This window comes from Pteropus medius, unplaced genomic scaffold (assembly GCF_902729225.1).
Source record: "Pteropus medius unplaced genomic scaffold, Ma_sr-lr_union100, whole genome shotgun sequence".
Classification (NCBI taxonomy): domain Eukaryota; kingdom Metazoa; phylum Chordata; class Mammalia; order Chiroptera; family Pteropodidae; genus Pteropus; species Pteropus medius.
In genome coordinates, this window is record NW_024349800.1 from 15696708 (window position 1) to 15714298 (window position 17591).

Here is a 17591-nt window from a genome sequence, read left to right on the forward strand (position 1 = left end):
TAAAATTATCCATTTATTATTATAAAGATGTGCCTGATTTCCCCAATAGGCAGGTTACTAGAGGCTGATTTGGTTTATTCTAATTTAGAAAAATAAAGACTAAATTCTGACTAATTTTAGAAAAATAAAGATACATGATTCAGGTATTAAGGAACAATACAATAATAATTTTTTTCATTGTAATAACCACTGTTTGTATTCTTATTTATAATTTTTCTTTATTTTTATGTGAATATGGCTTAACTATTATCCAGCCAGGATTGGCTATAGGTTCTTCAAGTTTTAGAACTTGTTTTCTCTGCATTCTATATTCTGCTATAGTATACAGTACAGTGTAATACTCACAGGAGGTGTCCAACAAATATATATTATTATGAAAAGCAATATAGACCCTGATAGATGTTTGACATTTCATAATAATCTTCTAGCAGTATGTTATAATGCAATACCCCATACTGAGAAAAAAATTGATTTAAGAAAACATACCTTTGCGTAAAACTTTTAATGGAATAGTAGCTATATAGTTTTGCTATACTCTGCAAATAACTCTAAATATATTTAGAGAGTAGCAATTATCAACAAGTATGAATAAGAAATGATAATTTGTCACTTAAAAGAGTGAAAGTTTTACACGATTAACCACAGAGAAATATGTGAGAATAAGAAATATCTCTCAAAGGAAATATTTATGAACTAGTTGGAACTCAACAGCAAATATATTTAACTTCTAAAAGAAGTTTGCTGGTTTTGTACATCCTTGTCAAGACTGACGTTCCCTCAGTAAATGCGTGGCAGTCTGGCTATTTACAAGGTAGGATTCCAGGAATCCAATAAAGCTTTCAAAACATCATTAATGGCATGGTCATACATTTTTACGGATGATAATAATTACTTTAGGTGTGTCTTGTTAGTAGATTTTCACACTCTATATTAGCATCATTACTAAACATGAAAACAAGGGAGATGCATCCTCATTAGAGTATCAAGTGTACACCAGCACAGCACTTTTATGGGTCACTGACCTGCTGTCAGCCGTGAGCAGTCTATCTGTGGAAAAGTGACCTTGAGATAAATTTCATTTTATCTGTAGTGTTTCATTTATTATAGGCTCCTTATAATGGAAGATATAAAATGGAGATCCCTTTGCAGAAAATATCATTTAAAAATTCATAGTATCATTTTAGAGCAAAAAAAAATTCATTTGAAAATAATGAAACATTTATTTTATTTATTTTTAAATTTCATTAAATTTATTGGGGTGATATTGGTTAGTAAAATCGTATAGGTTACAAGTATATGATTCTATGATACATCATCTGTACACAGCATTGTGTGCTCACCAATCCTTCCATCACCATGTTTTTGACCCTCTTTACTCTCTTCAACCTCCCCCGCCCTAAACCCCTACACCCTGGCAACCACCATACTGTTATCTGCGTCTATGAGTTTATTTGTTAGTTTTGTTTATTTGTTGCTTTCTGTTTTATATCTCGCATATGAGTGAAAACACATGGTTTTTGCCATTTTACATATGACAGTTTGCTTAGCATAATAATCTTGAGATCTATCCATGTCGTTGAAAATGACAGGAGTTCATCTCTTCTTATGATTGAGTAGTATTCCTTTGTATATATCTACCATATCTTCTTTATCCAATTATCTATATAAGGACACTTTAGTTGCTTCCATGTCTTGTCTAACATGAATAATACTGCAATGAATATAGGGGTACATATATCTTTCTGAATAAATGTTTTCAAAATTTTCATGAAGATATCCAGAAGAGGGATTGCTGGGTCATATGGTAACTCTATTTTTAATTTTTTGAGGAACTTCCATACTGTTTTCTATAGTGGCTATACAAATTTACATTCTCACCATCTATGAGGGATCCTTTTACCCCATAGCCTCTCCAACACTTGTTATTACTTGTCTTGATGATAGCCACTCAAACAAGTATGATGTGATATCTCATTGTGGTTTTGATTTGCATTTTCCTAATAGCTAGTGAAATTGAACATGTTTTCATATATCTGTTGCAATTTGTATATCTTCTTGGGAGAAGTGTCTGTTCAGGTCCTCTGCCCATTTTTAATTGGTTTATTTTTTTTGTTGAGTCATATGAGTTCTTTATATATTTTGGATGTTAACTTCATATCTAGGGTGTTGTTTGCAAATATCTTCTTCTCTTCAATTGGTAGTCTTTTGTTGTTGTTGTTGATTGTTTCTTTTGCTGCACAGAAACTTTTTAGTTTGATATATCAATAATCATTCTAAATGTAAATGAACTCAACTCACCAATAAAAATATACAGAGTAGTGGATTGGATCAAAAAACAAAACTCAACTTAAGAATACCAGGTGCTATAGATGTTTAAAAAACAAAACAAATAAAAACAAAACAAAAACAAAAACAAAAAACAAAACCCAACCACATGCTGCCTTCAGGAGACACATCTCAGCTGCAAGGACAAATATAATAAACTCAAAGTGAGAAAGTGAAAAATAATACCCCAAGCAAATGGTATCCAGAGAAAAGTGAGTATAGCCATACTTAGATCTGACAAAATAGATTTTGAGATAAAAAAGGAAACGTAAGATAAGATGGACATTTTATAATGATAAAGGGAACAATACATCAAGAAGACATAATGTTTATCAATATATAAGCATGCAATCAGAAAGCACTGAAAAATATAAGCAACTACTAAAAGAACTAAAGGGAGAAACTGAAAAAAAAACACAATTATAGTAGGGGACCTAAATACCCCATTGTCAGCTGTGGATAGATTATCCAAACAGAAAATCAATAAGGAAATATCAGCTTTAAAAAATACATTAGATCAAATGAATATAATCAACATTTATGGAACCTTTTATCTCAGAATACCATATTATACATTCTTCTCTAGTGCACATGGAGCAGTCTCAAGGATAGACCATATGCTGGGACACAAAACTATCCTCAATAAATTTAAGATCAAAATCATACCAAGCATATTCTCCAATCACAATGCTTTGAAATTGAACTGCAAAAAGAAAGCAGGAAAACCCACAAATGTGTCAAGATTAAACAACATGCTACTAAAGAATGACTGGGTCAAAGAAAAAATAAAAGATCAAAAGATACGTACAGACAAATGAGAGTGACAGTATAATATATCAAAATTTTGGGGATACAGCAAAAACAGTAATAAAGGGGAGTTTAAAACATTACAGACCGATCTTAAGAAACAATAAAAATCTCAAGTGAACAGCCTAATAATACGTCTTAAGGAACTAGAAAAAAAGAACAAATGAAGTCCAAAGTCAGTTGAAAGAAGGAAATAATAAAAATTAGAGCAGAATTCAATGAAATTGAGAACAGAAAGGCAATATAAAAAATTAATGCAATAAAGAGTTGAAAAGATTAAGCATTATTGTTTAAGCAATGTAGTTTTTGACCCTTTTGACATTTACATAATAAATAGTAATCAAGTAGTTGAAATGTACACTATTCTTTGCTTACCTTTTTTTACAAGAAGATTATCTGCTCAAATACACACACACATAAAGATATCTATATCTATTTCTATCTATCTATCTATCTATCTATCTATCTATCTATCTATCTATCTATCTATCTATAGATATATATATCTTTATGCACTGTTATTCTTAGGGGCCAAGTAATGAAAATATTTCAAGGGAGATAGTGTTGGTATTCTAGCAGTAAAATCTTGGCAATTCATTATGACTAAAATTGAAGTCGTTTCTTCACCCCACTCTCCAAATGTAATATAATTTACTTTCTATCTCAGTTCATGAGTTCACTAATTCTGTTGTCATCTTTGACAGCTCCTTCTTCCTTAAACTTTATTCTCACCAATTTCTATCAATTCTACCTGTGTAGAATTAATCTCCTAAATTATTCAACACCATTCTTTTCTCGATTTTAAAGATGTGTTCAACTGTAAGTTTCATATTTAATTCCTGGGCCTTCATTTGCCACGTCATGAAAGAACATCATAAAGCAAGGGTGAGAAGATGCCATTAACATGGGAACAACACTGACTGCTGTAATTAATTAAAATGAAATGTTTACTAAAACTGTATCTCAAAATTAATCATTGCGCATCACTGGGTGTTGTGTTGGCAGAATAGCTGAGAAAGAAGATGCTCTAAAATATTCTGTGCTGTATTTGCAGTATTGAAAACAATTTTGATCATGTCAGTCTCTTTTTTTACAAACTTAACAGGTTCTGCATTGCCTGTAGGATAAGATCTAAACTCCTTAACAAGTAATACACATCTCACCAACACAATTCTTTGCATATTGTAGGACATCTGTTTATCTACCTATTTATCTATCCCTTGTGAGATATAGAAATATATATTTGTCACATACATACGCATATATATGTGTGTGTATACTATAATATAAATATACTCTGTATACTTTTATTGGTGAGTTGAGTTCATTTACATTTAGAATGATTATTGATATATCAAACTAAAAAGTTTCTGTGCAGCAAAAGAAACAATCAACAACAACAACAAAAGGCTACCAATTGAAGGGAAGAAGATATTTGCAATTTGCATTGTCTTTGAAACTAAATTTAGATAATTCTTCATCTCAAACTGCTATTTAATACCAAACCTATCACACACACATATATATACACACACATATATACATTGTAGGATATCCTAGTATGTATGTATATATATACTTTGATGAATATATATATCATAGGGTATCACTATATTGCATTTGGTTTTAATGACTGTGAACTAATAATTATCAGAGGGTGCAATTCTGACTTCTCTCTCAGAGACATGCTTGTTTAACTAAAAGGGACAGCAGAAAGCTGTCTGCTGTCCCTTTTAGTTAAACAAGCATGTCTCTGAGAGAGAAGTCAGAATTGCATCTCATCCACTTTGCCTATGTTTCAAAATCTCAGTGCATTAATTTTTATCTTGTTTTTTGTTAGAATGAAATTATGTAGATTACCTTATCCACAGATTTTATGTGATGTGTGAAATCATTCACAATATGTAAGGCAAGCTTATGACAATCGCTTGAGTACTAATGATAATTACACTTGGATTTGCATTGTCTTTGAAACTAAATTTAGATGATTCTTCATCTCAAACTGCTATTTAATATCAAACCTATCACTAAATTCTGGGTTATAGAAGACTATCCCATAGGATAGTACTGCTGAGCTAATAAGTGATGATTGTGAGGTAAGATAAAGAAGGAGAAACCAATGTTTACTAGTATATGATTAAAGGTATGTTTGATATTTTATTCAACACAAATATTTAAATGTTCTTTCTGGAATTTTCTCAATAAACAGCATATTAGCATTTATAGTTGTTTAGAATATTTATGTATACTTCTAATTCACTAATATTAAGGAAGAATGAAGCTTTTTTTTACTTAATGGGATGCTGACAAATAAGATGTTTAATAAATTATCGTTAAATTTTTTTAAGAACTCAAACAAAGCTTTATTTATTTGTCACTGTGAGTCGAGTAAATTACTCAGAATAAATAATATAGACTAGACTTTACATGAATTGCTTTACTCTAGGTATTTTTAATATTTAAATAAATATTTAAAATATATAAATAAATATGTAGTATTCACTATCTGCTTTGATGAATTATTTCCTTTGTAAAAAAAAGAGTTAAGATCATATGAGAGAAAGAGTAGTTAAATAGGCTTCAGTCAAAATATGGCACATTTACCTAGCTGTGTTTACATATTACATGCATAAGTGTATAGTAATTTAGGGGGAAAGCTATAAAATTTGAAAAACACTGGCAGGATAAAGAAGAAAATATTTAGAATTCTATAACCAGATATAGCCTCTTAATGTTTTAATGTGTTTTCTAATTTTCTTTGCCTTGATGTATATTGACATCATCTTCTGTATTCTGATTATGAACAATAGTTTTCAGAAGGATGTTTTTGATGGAAGAAGACATACATTGGGTCTTGGTGAGAGAGGATATTTCTGTGATTAGGTTGATTTATTAGTTTTTCTCAATGAACAAAAACAAGAAATCAAATTATTTAACATATGATTTAAAAATATGAAAAATAATTTCTCAAGTTCCTTGGAAATGAAAATGATAATTCTCTATTCAATTCTGATTTTGTGAAGAAAAATTTCTTGTGTCCCAGCCATTTTGAGGGCAATATTACATAAAGCTTAAGATCGAAACCAGGCTCTGCTACTTGGAAGCTGAGTGACTGTGGACAAGATATTTGCTTTCTCTGTGCAAATATCTTGCTCTCTCTGTGACAAAATGGTGTTGGATGAGTTAAAATGTGAGAACTACTTAGAAGAGTGCCTTTCACTTGGTAAGTGTGGTATACATGTTAATCACAACTAGTAATCTCTAGAAAAGAACAGGCATCTTATTTATGAAGAGGTTGTCTGTGGCCATAGACATTGTATAAATTGTGCAGTAAAGGAAAACACTTTTTTGGGGACTAGCAAAGGAGTAAAAACAGAAAAGAAACAGCTGAACTAATTTTCGACACGAGGCTACAATTAATTCATCTGAGCTCGGCGTTGTGGTTCAAACATAGTAAGGAAAGGCTTTAGTGTAATTATTAAAATTGTGAGCTTAAATTCAAGCAAGATATTTGTAAGCTGTAGCAATCTTGGAGAAAATGTGCAGTGCCTCTAAGCCACAGTGTACTTACTGTAAATAGAGAAAGATAATAGTAATATGTGAAAGGTCATTGTAAAGAAGAGATAATTCACATCAAGAACTGGGCACAGAATGAGCGCCCAGTAAATGTTAACAGCTATTTTTCTTAATAGTAATAATAATTTTAATAATTTTAAAACTTTATGTATCTTTGAGTTCTTAAATTCATCTCTCTTCTAAGTCTTCTGAAGGGAATATTAAGTCTTTGATTTCAAACAAAGTTTTATGATAATGTTTTTTGAATTTTTGTATACTTGAGAATTTTTTCTGTTGCTTTTTCTAATGAAAGACAATTTGAATGTGCAAATATTTCTTCTATGTTAAGTCATTTTCTCAACCTGTTTGCCTAGAGCTTGTAGGATTTATTTTTTATTATTTATTTCCTGATTAATTTACTAATTGATTGACTAGTAAGGCATCATTTCTTTCTAGTTATTTCACTGGGAACATTAAGATCCTATTTTAGATCTCCTTAAATTTTCCCAATTTAGATCTTTTTTCTTTGACTATGTCTTTTAATATTTATTCTATTACAAATATTCATGTTCCTCATTTTTCTCAATCCTCCTCAGAAGCAGGATATTTTTCAGCTTTTCCTTTTGTCTGTCCTTTTATTTACTTTTAGTAATAGTTTTCAAGTTATTGCTCTGATGCTTGTATTAAGTTTTCCTTGATGCCACTGCAAATTTAAATTTAATATTATATTAATTTCCTTTTTGATTCTTCCTTATTCTACTCTTCTCTCTTTAAATCCCATATTTGTATTTCAACTTATGTTTATGTATCTATTCATACTGCATTAAAATCATGTCATCTTGCTTTCTGACATATATCAAAATCTATAGCTTTTTATTTCGTTCTAAATAATATAGCAATTAATTTGAACCTTTTTTCTAAATTGATTCTAATGTAAAAGATAGATTATTTTTCACTGCAGTAATTTTTTACACATCTTATTTTATTCTCTTTATATATTCTTAAATAAGTTAGAATTCTGTTCGTATTTGGCATTGCCAATAGACAGAAATTATAGTTTTTGTGGTCCTACTTTCCATTTACTTAAAAGATGATCACATTGAACCAAAAGATAAACTGATCATACAGTTCCAAAGTTCCCACTGTGAAGCAATTTTGTTTGTGTGCCTGTTTCCCACCCCTACTCTTCCACCCTAGGGAAGATCTGTTCTGTCTACAGGAGAGCTTTTTTATCCTCATGATCTGATTCTCTGTCACTATGAACTGATGGTACACATGGAAAAGTTGAATCTTAAACTCTCTTGCCTTGACTTTCACCTATGGAACTTGGCTTCATGGGAGTATATCTACCAAGATTCATTATGCAATTTCTGATGGGAAGTACTGATGGAAGATACAGATGAGAGGATCCTAAATGCTAGAATCTCAAAAATAGCACTAATAGTAGTAGCACAACTGACCAGTGTTTTGATTAGCATGGTCTTCACTGGATGAAGAATACAGGATCTATTTACTTTTACGTGGATAATGAATTCTGTTTCTGGCAGCATAAAAGGAACAATCACTCTTTGAACATATCGATCAATTTAAATTAATCTTCTTGTCAGTAGAAATTCTTTTCATATTATGATGATACATTACATAAAAATTCTAACAGTGGCATTTGTGTGCACGTGTGTGTGTGCGTGGTCTGGATTGATATTATTATTGCCATTGTCTGCATACATGTATTTTCAGTAAAAACTGGGAGAATCTAAATGGGGATTGATCATCAGATACCACTTAAAACCAGAAATACAGATTTTCATTTTAAGCATGATAAATGGATGTGTGATCTGGGACTGCCAGAGAAAGCCTGCTCACCATAAACATTGTTTACTTGATGTGCATGAATGGAAGATCTTCACAAAATGCTTCCTTCTTTTATCCTCTCATTCAGTTTAATGTAACATAATTTTGCACTTTGTCTTGTTTTGGAGATACCCTGCCTCGTAAAATGTATTTACTTATCACATATGAATCTCTCATTTTAATAGCAGCCAGGTAGAACAAAGGACTTTACTAGACAGCATGAAGAGAGTAAAAGAAGTACTTGCAAGAAATTATGTTTAGCTCTTGAAAGATTTCAGTATTTACTGCTCTTGCCTTAGATTTCCATATATGGGAATGTCTAGGTGGTATTGAACAAGAAAGAATAATATTCTAGTTATTTTTGGCTTTTATTTAGCTTGATTGCATTTCTGCTGAAAAAATGAGCATGATTTCTAAATACTTTCTACAGCTATTCTGTACTCTCTTTCTATACCTCCTTTTCTCTTTTCTCTCTTCATTGTTCATCCAACAAGCCTAATGTGCTCTATTTCTCTTTCCTATTGGATATTAGGTAGAAAATAAGAAAAGAAAAAAAAAGAAGGAAAAAGTGAAGAAGCAGAAGTATTAAAATTGAATTTTTTTGTTTTGGCCTTTTCTTGTTTCCATCTCAAAGTCTAAAATGATAGTGATAAGCTATATGATTATGATTATCTTTTCAGATCCTACAAATGAGTAAGTCTTGGTGTGAATAAGCATCTGTACTACAGAATGAGGAATCTTGATAAATTTGAATAGAAAATGCAGCAAAAATATATTATATTTTTTAAAATTTATTTTACACTCAAAGGGGACACAGTTTTCTTCGCATTACTTGATATGTGTAAAGAAATTTGTTTTTGTAAATCTACAGTGATCCTTTCTAGATCTGTATGTAAACCACTGTTGCCTCATTGCTGTATTTTAAAAATTTCTTTCAGAGGCATATTTTACCTTTTCTTATACTAAAGTGTTCATAGGGATTCTTTCAAGACCAATTGTTAATTTCATATGAATAAGTTTGATTGACGGAAATTATATTCCTGTTTCTTTCTTCCCAATAGCACTTGACTGAAGATATTCTACCATGTGTAGATGCTAATTAAGCAGAGATATTTTGCAAAGGCTGAGTATCAGACATGGCTCTTGTGTATATGCTGAGTAATGTATATTGAGAATATTTGGAAAAGGGCATTTTCTAAATGGAAGGAGCTCTTGTTTTGTCAGAAATCTAAATCATATTACATGACAGGTCACACCATATGCATTTTTCTTTTATCCATGGCCACTATAGAAATTTGAAAAGTAAAAGAGATAGGAAAAAGGCTACTAGGATTAGATTACACTAGGGAAATCAGACATTTTTTTAGAGATATTTCAATCTTCACAACTGTTTTTCAAACATTTCCTTTGTTCTAGACATCGTGCCAGACTCAAGGTATACAGAAGTTATCAAAACAAGCAACCTCGAGGAAGACATATATATATAAACAATCCCACCAAATATTTTTCAGTAGTATTGGGATAAATACTATAAAGCAAAATATAAGACATCGAGACAGAATATATCTGAGAAAATCGATTTACTGAAAAGCGAAGGAGGAGATGGGATTTAGAGTAATGAGGAGGTGTAGTGGTGAGTGTGGGGAGGCTCTGAGGTGGAAAGATGACCAGTATATTTAAATGAAGTCCCAGATAGGAATGTGGAGAAAGATGAGACTTAAACCTCTGATAGGGACCAAATGATACTGAGTCTCTCAGGTTATGTGAAGCCTTTTGAACTTTAAACCTAACAGCAATGGAATTCCACTGCAGGTAAAAGGACCATTCAGGAGTTGAAGGCAAGATATAGCTAGAATCATAAACATGCTCAGAGCAATTAGAAATTTTTGCAGTAATTTAACCAAGGGAAGAGAGACTTGGACTTAGTTGGTGGCAACCAGGTAAGAGGGAAGAACATAAATTAAAAAGCTGGTATCAGCAAGATGCAAGACTTTGTCTTATCTTATAACTGTTACATTTGTAAATATAAATATAGACTTGTTGAATGTGAGAGATCAGGAGTCCTGATTATCCTAAGAGCTGCTTTCTTATTTTACAGTAAAAAAAATGAGTTTCCCAGGTCATAGAAATGTTTGGGGACAGAATTGGGACTAAAATCTAGACTGTAGAATTTAGCTTGTGCTTATTTTACAATTCTAAAAGCATCCTGATATGTATATTTTAGCCTTATGAAGCACTGAAGTAGACATGAGTATTTTCTGGTGCCCTGTTGCCAAGAAGTCAGGATTTTAATATTCTGGTTGTATTTTCATAGCAACAGGCTGCCTCAAATCAGAGGTGCGATGTTAGGAGTTAGAGTGAATCTTAGGCTTTTTGGGAATCAAGATGTCAGTATTAAAATGTTCGTTTCCTTCAACTCATGCTTTAATTATCTTAAACAGGTTGAATTTAAGGACTGTAGAAGTAGAAATTGACTAAATTTTCTTTTGATACAGCTTCCAGAGAGATGGCTGGGGAATATTAGGGGTCAGTTTTGAGACTCACCTTCTTTGCCCTCATTCTAAAACTTAATTAGCCAGCATATCTGCTGAATCGACGTGATGAAACTCAAGAGTTTCGGGCCAATGAGAGTCTGGCTTGTGGAGAGTCCCTATGGGTGAGCAGTATCAGAAATACATGCATCTGACTTTAACTCCTCTCTTACCTCCAGAAACGAGCCTAACTAAATACAAGTAGAATTCATGAAATGTGCTGAATAATGATGAGTGTGTATAAAACTATCACCTGTCAAGAAAGACCTTGTAATTAAATTAGAAGTGACTGAATTGTGGAGCTAAAATTTAAATAATTTTTGTGTGCATGGTCTGTCAACCTCAGCAGCTTGGGCATCTTGCTTATTGGTCTTTGACCTAGGAGGGCAGTATAAAAATTGCCTCATCATTCAATTTGAAAGTCTGATTGACCTATCCATTTAGGTAGGCTGGCTCTTGCCTTATAATTAACAATAGATCTCCTTTCTAAATGAGTTTTAACTGGGGAAGCACTTTTAGCTCACATTTTTCATACCACATTTAAGTTTCTTTGGGAAAAATGATTCAGAGTGTATACATAACAAATTTTTAAAAGGCTAAACATTGCCACAGGCCTGTAGAACTCAAGTTTCTAAAAGAATAACAGAAATTAGTGACATATTTTATGTTGTAATTGGTCAGGCTCTCTGGTGTGAATGGGTCTTGGCTCCCCCTTGGCTAGTTATTATTATCTATAGTGGCCACCATCAGGTTCAACATCACCATCACTGAAATGCATGGGAGTTATTGCATTGTCCAGCATGGCAGCAGTATCACTGACCTGGTTATCAAGATGCAGTGTTACTTGATTCAGCACTAGAGACAAGGGCTGTCAAGTTCAATATGGCTGGCAGGACACAATCCAGGCAGCAAGAAAGCAAGTCCATGAACAGTTTACCTTTTCCTCTGGCTCATTCTGAAACTTTCATGGCAGCCAATGATTAATATGCTATCGACAATATTTCATATTTTCATGGGGAAATGCAATCGTTTTCAACTTTTGGTTTCTCTTTTGTAAGGAGGTTAGACTAGCCATACTTGTCATACCTCTATTTTTTTTCTTGACTGTTTTGGTTTTAGAGATTGAAGCCAGATGTAAAGGTAGGACTAGATTGACTAAATAGCCTGGGGTAAGTGTCCTATAATGTATCTCTAACAGAGGTCCTTACGTGTTCTGGGTAACCCATTTATGCATAATACAAGGAGACAACTCCTGAAGTAAAACAGGGGGCTTAAGTCCACAGGGAGTAAGTCTGACCAACTTCACTGTTTTCCTCCATTTCTAACAACCCAGTCAAATACAGTTCTAGTATGACCACAATACTAGCAATGTACAAAACCTTATAAATGTGGTTCTAGCAGTTTTCCTGACTCTGATACCTTAGGGCAACCAATTAAAAGGTAACTTCTCTTTTTCCCAAAACCACACGTCCCTACTCATTGAGGAAGATGGAGGAAGCAGTAGAGGTAATCATAGTGTTCTCGGAAAGGTTAGGAATTTGTGAGGGTTTGACCATGAAATCCTCCAAATATTTATGCATTGTGTATATATGTTTGCTACTTCCCATCAACATTTAAAGATCATTTTTTAATCTAGCATTGCTAGGAGATAGATGTATTATAGAGCGAGAGGAAAGAAAGCATATGTGCAAGATATTATAGGGTAAATAATCGTGGAGATAGAAACCTGAATCTATACTAATGAACACTATGACCCAGAGCAAAACGCTTTACTTCCTGATACCTCAGTCACTCCGTTAAGTGTTTTGGCTGGGCAATAGCTATAGTCATTGATACCTTCCAAACATATAATTTTATGCTGTGGCTTCGTTTTTCAAACAACTTATTTTATAATTTTTTTCATAGAGAGATTAATGACAGTTTTTAAGGGCTTACATAATGATGTTTATTTAAAAAATGGCTTTGACAAAAGTATAAAAGAAAAAACAGTACAATAGTAGTAGATGCTGTGATGTGCTACCCAGAATCTCTTTCTAGAATGAAGGCCATATTGTCCCAGATGCTGGGTGTGCTCTCAGCGGCCAGGTCACAGTTATCAGCCTTCTTCAGAATTGCCTCAATTGAGAAGAGCCAGCTTGCCCAAAGTCATATCTTCTTTACATGAAGATATAGAGGCTCAGCCTCCTCACCTAAATTCTTAAAATCTATGCAGGACCATCATTGATTTAAAGCTCCTCATACGGTTGGGTAAGGCCTTCCTTGTGACTTCATTACAGCCCAACAGCTTCCTCTGCCCAATTCTGCTTCCTTTCCTTCTGCAAATGCTGATCTCAGGAGCACTCCCTAATGATCCTCTTCCGTGCTAGTCTCTAGCATAGAGTCTGCTTCCCTAATCGTCCAAACTGCAGCTGACAGCATATAATACCTCTTCTTTGTTCCTGGGTCATGATTCACACATCTAAGATTCCAGGACAGTGTTCTTTCTGATTTCCGATAATAAAACTCCTCATTATGCTGGGGGAGTAGTTTTCTGATGTTGCATTTTATCGTCTCTTTCTATTATGCAGCGGAAACCCAAGTAAAATAGCTTGTCTACACTTTGCAGATTCATTAAATGCATTGACTATTCAAGGAAGTTGAACTTGTTATTTATGGTTTCTTGGATAAATGTATTTTTTAAAATTCAAAGGTTATTTAACAGGACATTGAATGTTGTGAAAAGATGGCATTATTTCATTTGCTTAATGTTTTAGCCATCCTTATGAAGCCTCTTTATTCATGGAAACAGTATAATTTTATGCACATTACATTTTATCATTTAAAAGCATATTACTGAATAGAAAACCTTGCAATTGTAGTATTTTTAGTTCAAGAAGAAGAACTCAAATTAAGATATGAAAAAGATAGTGATAGACATTTTTGAATAAATTTAGCTTACACTATTCATCATTAAATGAAAAGTATGTAAATAAGAACTGCGAAAGGATAGACTCTAAACAGAAGAGATATTTTCATATTGACAATCTCTGCAGAACACCAGAGTATATTTAACTCAATGGTATTCAATATGAGAAAAGGAAAAAAAATGGACTATTGAGACATTCATGATGGAAAACATCAACTATTTCTATAAATATTATTTACTTAACATTTTAATTTTTATATAATGAAAAAGATACAAACTGAGGATTAATTTTTTAAACTAGGAATAGTCTTCTTTTAATGTGGACACATATTTAGGCAGCTTCTCCCTCCACCTGAACCTTTGATTACTGGCAAACTTACACAATCTTTTGGTACCAGCTCTATTTATCTCAGAGGTCTAGAGAACAGGACAGTTGTCCTAGTCAGGAACTGATGAGTTACAGAGAAACAAAAGGTTTAAGCAAGCAGAAATGAGACCCACATTATGGGCACATACATTGTTTCATTGCATTGAAGTTTTGCATAGAAAGTATGTTGTCCTGCACCCCTTTCAAGAACATGTGAAAATTCGTTATAAACCCAGTGAGGAAAGCAATTACCTGAACGTAAACAGGAAAAGATAATGGAAGCTAACATGTTTTGCTTATCTCTTTCTGACACAGTTCTAGATGTTTTGTCGAACACACTTAACAAAGAAGTTAGTAACTTAGCCAAAATCGCACCATTAAGAGAAGGAAGAGTTAGGATTCAAAGGAAGGTCAGTGAGGCCCTGAAATCCATACAAATTCTTTCCTTTACACCAGCGAGAATGATCACTGCACCTGTGCACTATCCCGAGCAATTTGGGCCCCTTAATCTCCCTTTTTTCCTCCTTTCTCTTCTTCCTCTCTCTCCTGTTCCTCTTCCTCCTCCTCTGTAGTCCTCCCCCTCATCTTTCTCCTTCTTTTCATATATTTGATTTGTTTGTTTATTTAATGAGGGCTTGGGATCTTAGCTGTGAATTACAAGGATATTTGAAGTAAGAAAAATGTAAAAATTAATTGCTATCTAACATTGTATTGATAGTGCTGTGAAATATTTAGCTTCAACTCACCTGAGCTCTCCTCTCTTCTTTAAACAGTAAAAATCAAATTACAGAAAATGTTTTAAATGACAGTGAGCGAAGCACTTTTTACATTACACTGAATTCATCACATAGGCTTAGTGTGTGTGTACAAAACTAACCTATCTGTAGTAAAGTCATTTACAACATTTCTGAGAAGAAATGTTATGAAAATAGTGTGCACTTTTAGAGAGACTTGAAATTATTTTTAAGAATTCAAAAATAAATCAGATGCATCTAAGTCAGTGGTTGTCAACTGGTTGACTTTGTCCCTTATTAGATATTTGGCAATGTCTGGAGACATTTTCTGGTTGCCACAACCGGAGGAGGTGCTTATTGCATCTAATCACTAGAATCTGGGACATTGCTGAACACACTGAAATGCATAGGACAGCCCCCCTACAAAGTTTTCCAGCCCCAAATTCCAATAGTGGCACTATTGAGAAAATTTGGTCTAAGCAATGAGTCAATTTAAAAAAAATAGGACCAATCTTTCTTTTGTAAGATGTCACAGAGTCAAGTCAGAATATTTTCCTGCCTTTAACATATCTTTATTTAAAATTTGGTTCTCGTATATTTTTGCATTTATACATATATATTTAAATATTTCATCAAAATATTGTTTATTTTAACTATTGAGTTTTTTGATACTTCCTTAAATTTTGTGCCCAGGACATAGGTCCCCCTGACCCTCAAATATTGGCTCTGTTAAAGATACAGCAAAAGAAACATAGCATGATGATGAGGAATAAGACTCTAGAGTCTAAATGTTTGGGCCTAGTTTTACCACTTTCTAACTCTATGTCCTTGGCACTTTATTTGCTTTCTCATCAGTAAAATGGAGAAAGTAGTACCAATGGCACATGGTTGATTCAAGGGCTACATTTATCAGTTAGCAAAGAACTTGGCATAAAGACTGGCATAAAGACTGTGTTTTAACAGCCATAAACACTGGCTGTTAAAACACAGCACTGAACTGGTCTCACTTTCTGGTGTCATGAGGCTATGTGAAGGAGAACGACTCTTTGTCTGTTGGTTGTTCAAAATTTTTAAGAAGTGGTACCACCCATCCCAGTCTTTTTTTCTCTGCCTATTCCAACACACGGACTTTTTTTTTTTTTTTTTTTGGTGGTCTTACTTTCATGTGGCTGCAGAAATAGTCATTTTTTAATTGCCTCAAACTAGAATTGCTTTCCTCTTCTACTACAATAACAGAAGTTTGACTATTAATGGAGTGTTAAAGCCAGAAGCTGAGTTAATGACTGTAATATAAAGTGGAAAATAAGAATAAAATTAATGAAAATTAAGGTTATAGAAAACTATTTCTTTAAGCAAATCTTGTATATATATAAATCTTGGTTACAGTACAATCCTGGTCATCGCCATCTGATATTAAATAAACAAATAAACAATGACATTTTCAGATTTCCTTGTGCCTAGCTGTGCATGTGCTAAGCAGTGCTGACCGCAGTGGAAACATACGAAAGTGGGTACAATTCTAGGAAAGCTATTTATAGATTTAAATTATTTGGGATGGAGATAATTTTGCTCTCTCTTTTGTCTTGCATCTGGTCTGCAGATGACAAAATGATGGCTGGAGTTCTGGTGGTCATTTTGGAACGTGAGAACACCTTGGAGATAGCAGTTGTATGTTAAAATACTGAAGTAGAAAAAAGGCATCAGGATCCCTGATGATGTCATGAAGCTTCCACACCAGCCCCAATCTGCCCACCTCTGGACCTCTCTTTTAAATAAGAGAGGAAAATAACAATCTCCTATTTTCCTTGAGCCTCAATATTTATTTCTGTTAGAGCCAAACCTAATCTTAACTGATAAAATTGCCTTTAACATGTCATTTTGGAACTTTGGAGAGTTAATCAGCTTTCCCCTACCACAGCTACCATACCAGGACTTGTATGTATATCAGATTTTCTTAGCTTAGAAACAGCTTTATAAGACCAAATTTCCATATTTTTAAAAATTTTCCATTTATATTTCAAGTTATTGACTTGGCTTTCAGCTTTAATATTCTGTAGCTCAAAATTTTTGCTAGTTATATGTGCAGATAACCTTTGCTTGACTTGCTGCCCATAAGGAGGGTTTGCTTAACAATGAAACATATTTTGTATTTTCACAGGTAACTTCTCTGACCATAAACTGCGAAGTTGGGTGTCCTTGCTTTTGCAAGCTGCTTTGCCACCACTATTCTAACCTTATTTGGCTGAGGCTTTTTTGAGTGCAAGAAAACACATATTTGTGCTTCAAAACTTAAGTTGTGTAGCTTGTTCTCAGCTACAGTTGCCTGTGCAAATCACTGAATATTCCCAACTGGAGAGAGTAAAGATGTTTTAATTTAAATAATAAGGAAATTAAATGGCCATTCGTTAAAATCAAAATGTCAATTAGGTGACAGAAAAGTCTTCCGCTTGGGGGGTTCGGGTTCACCAAGTGTGAATCTGCACTGTGATTCCTCGAAGGTAAAAGGGAGAACAGAA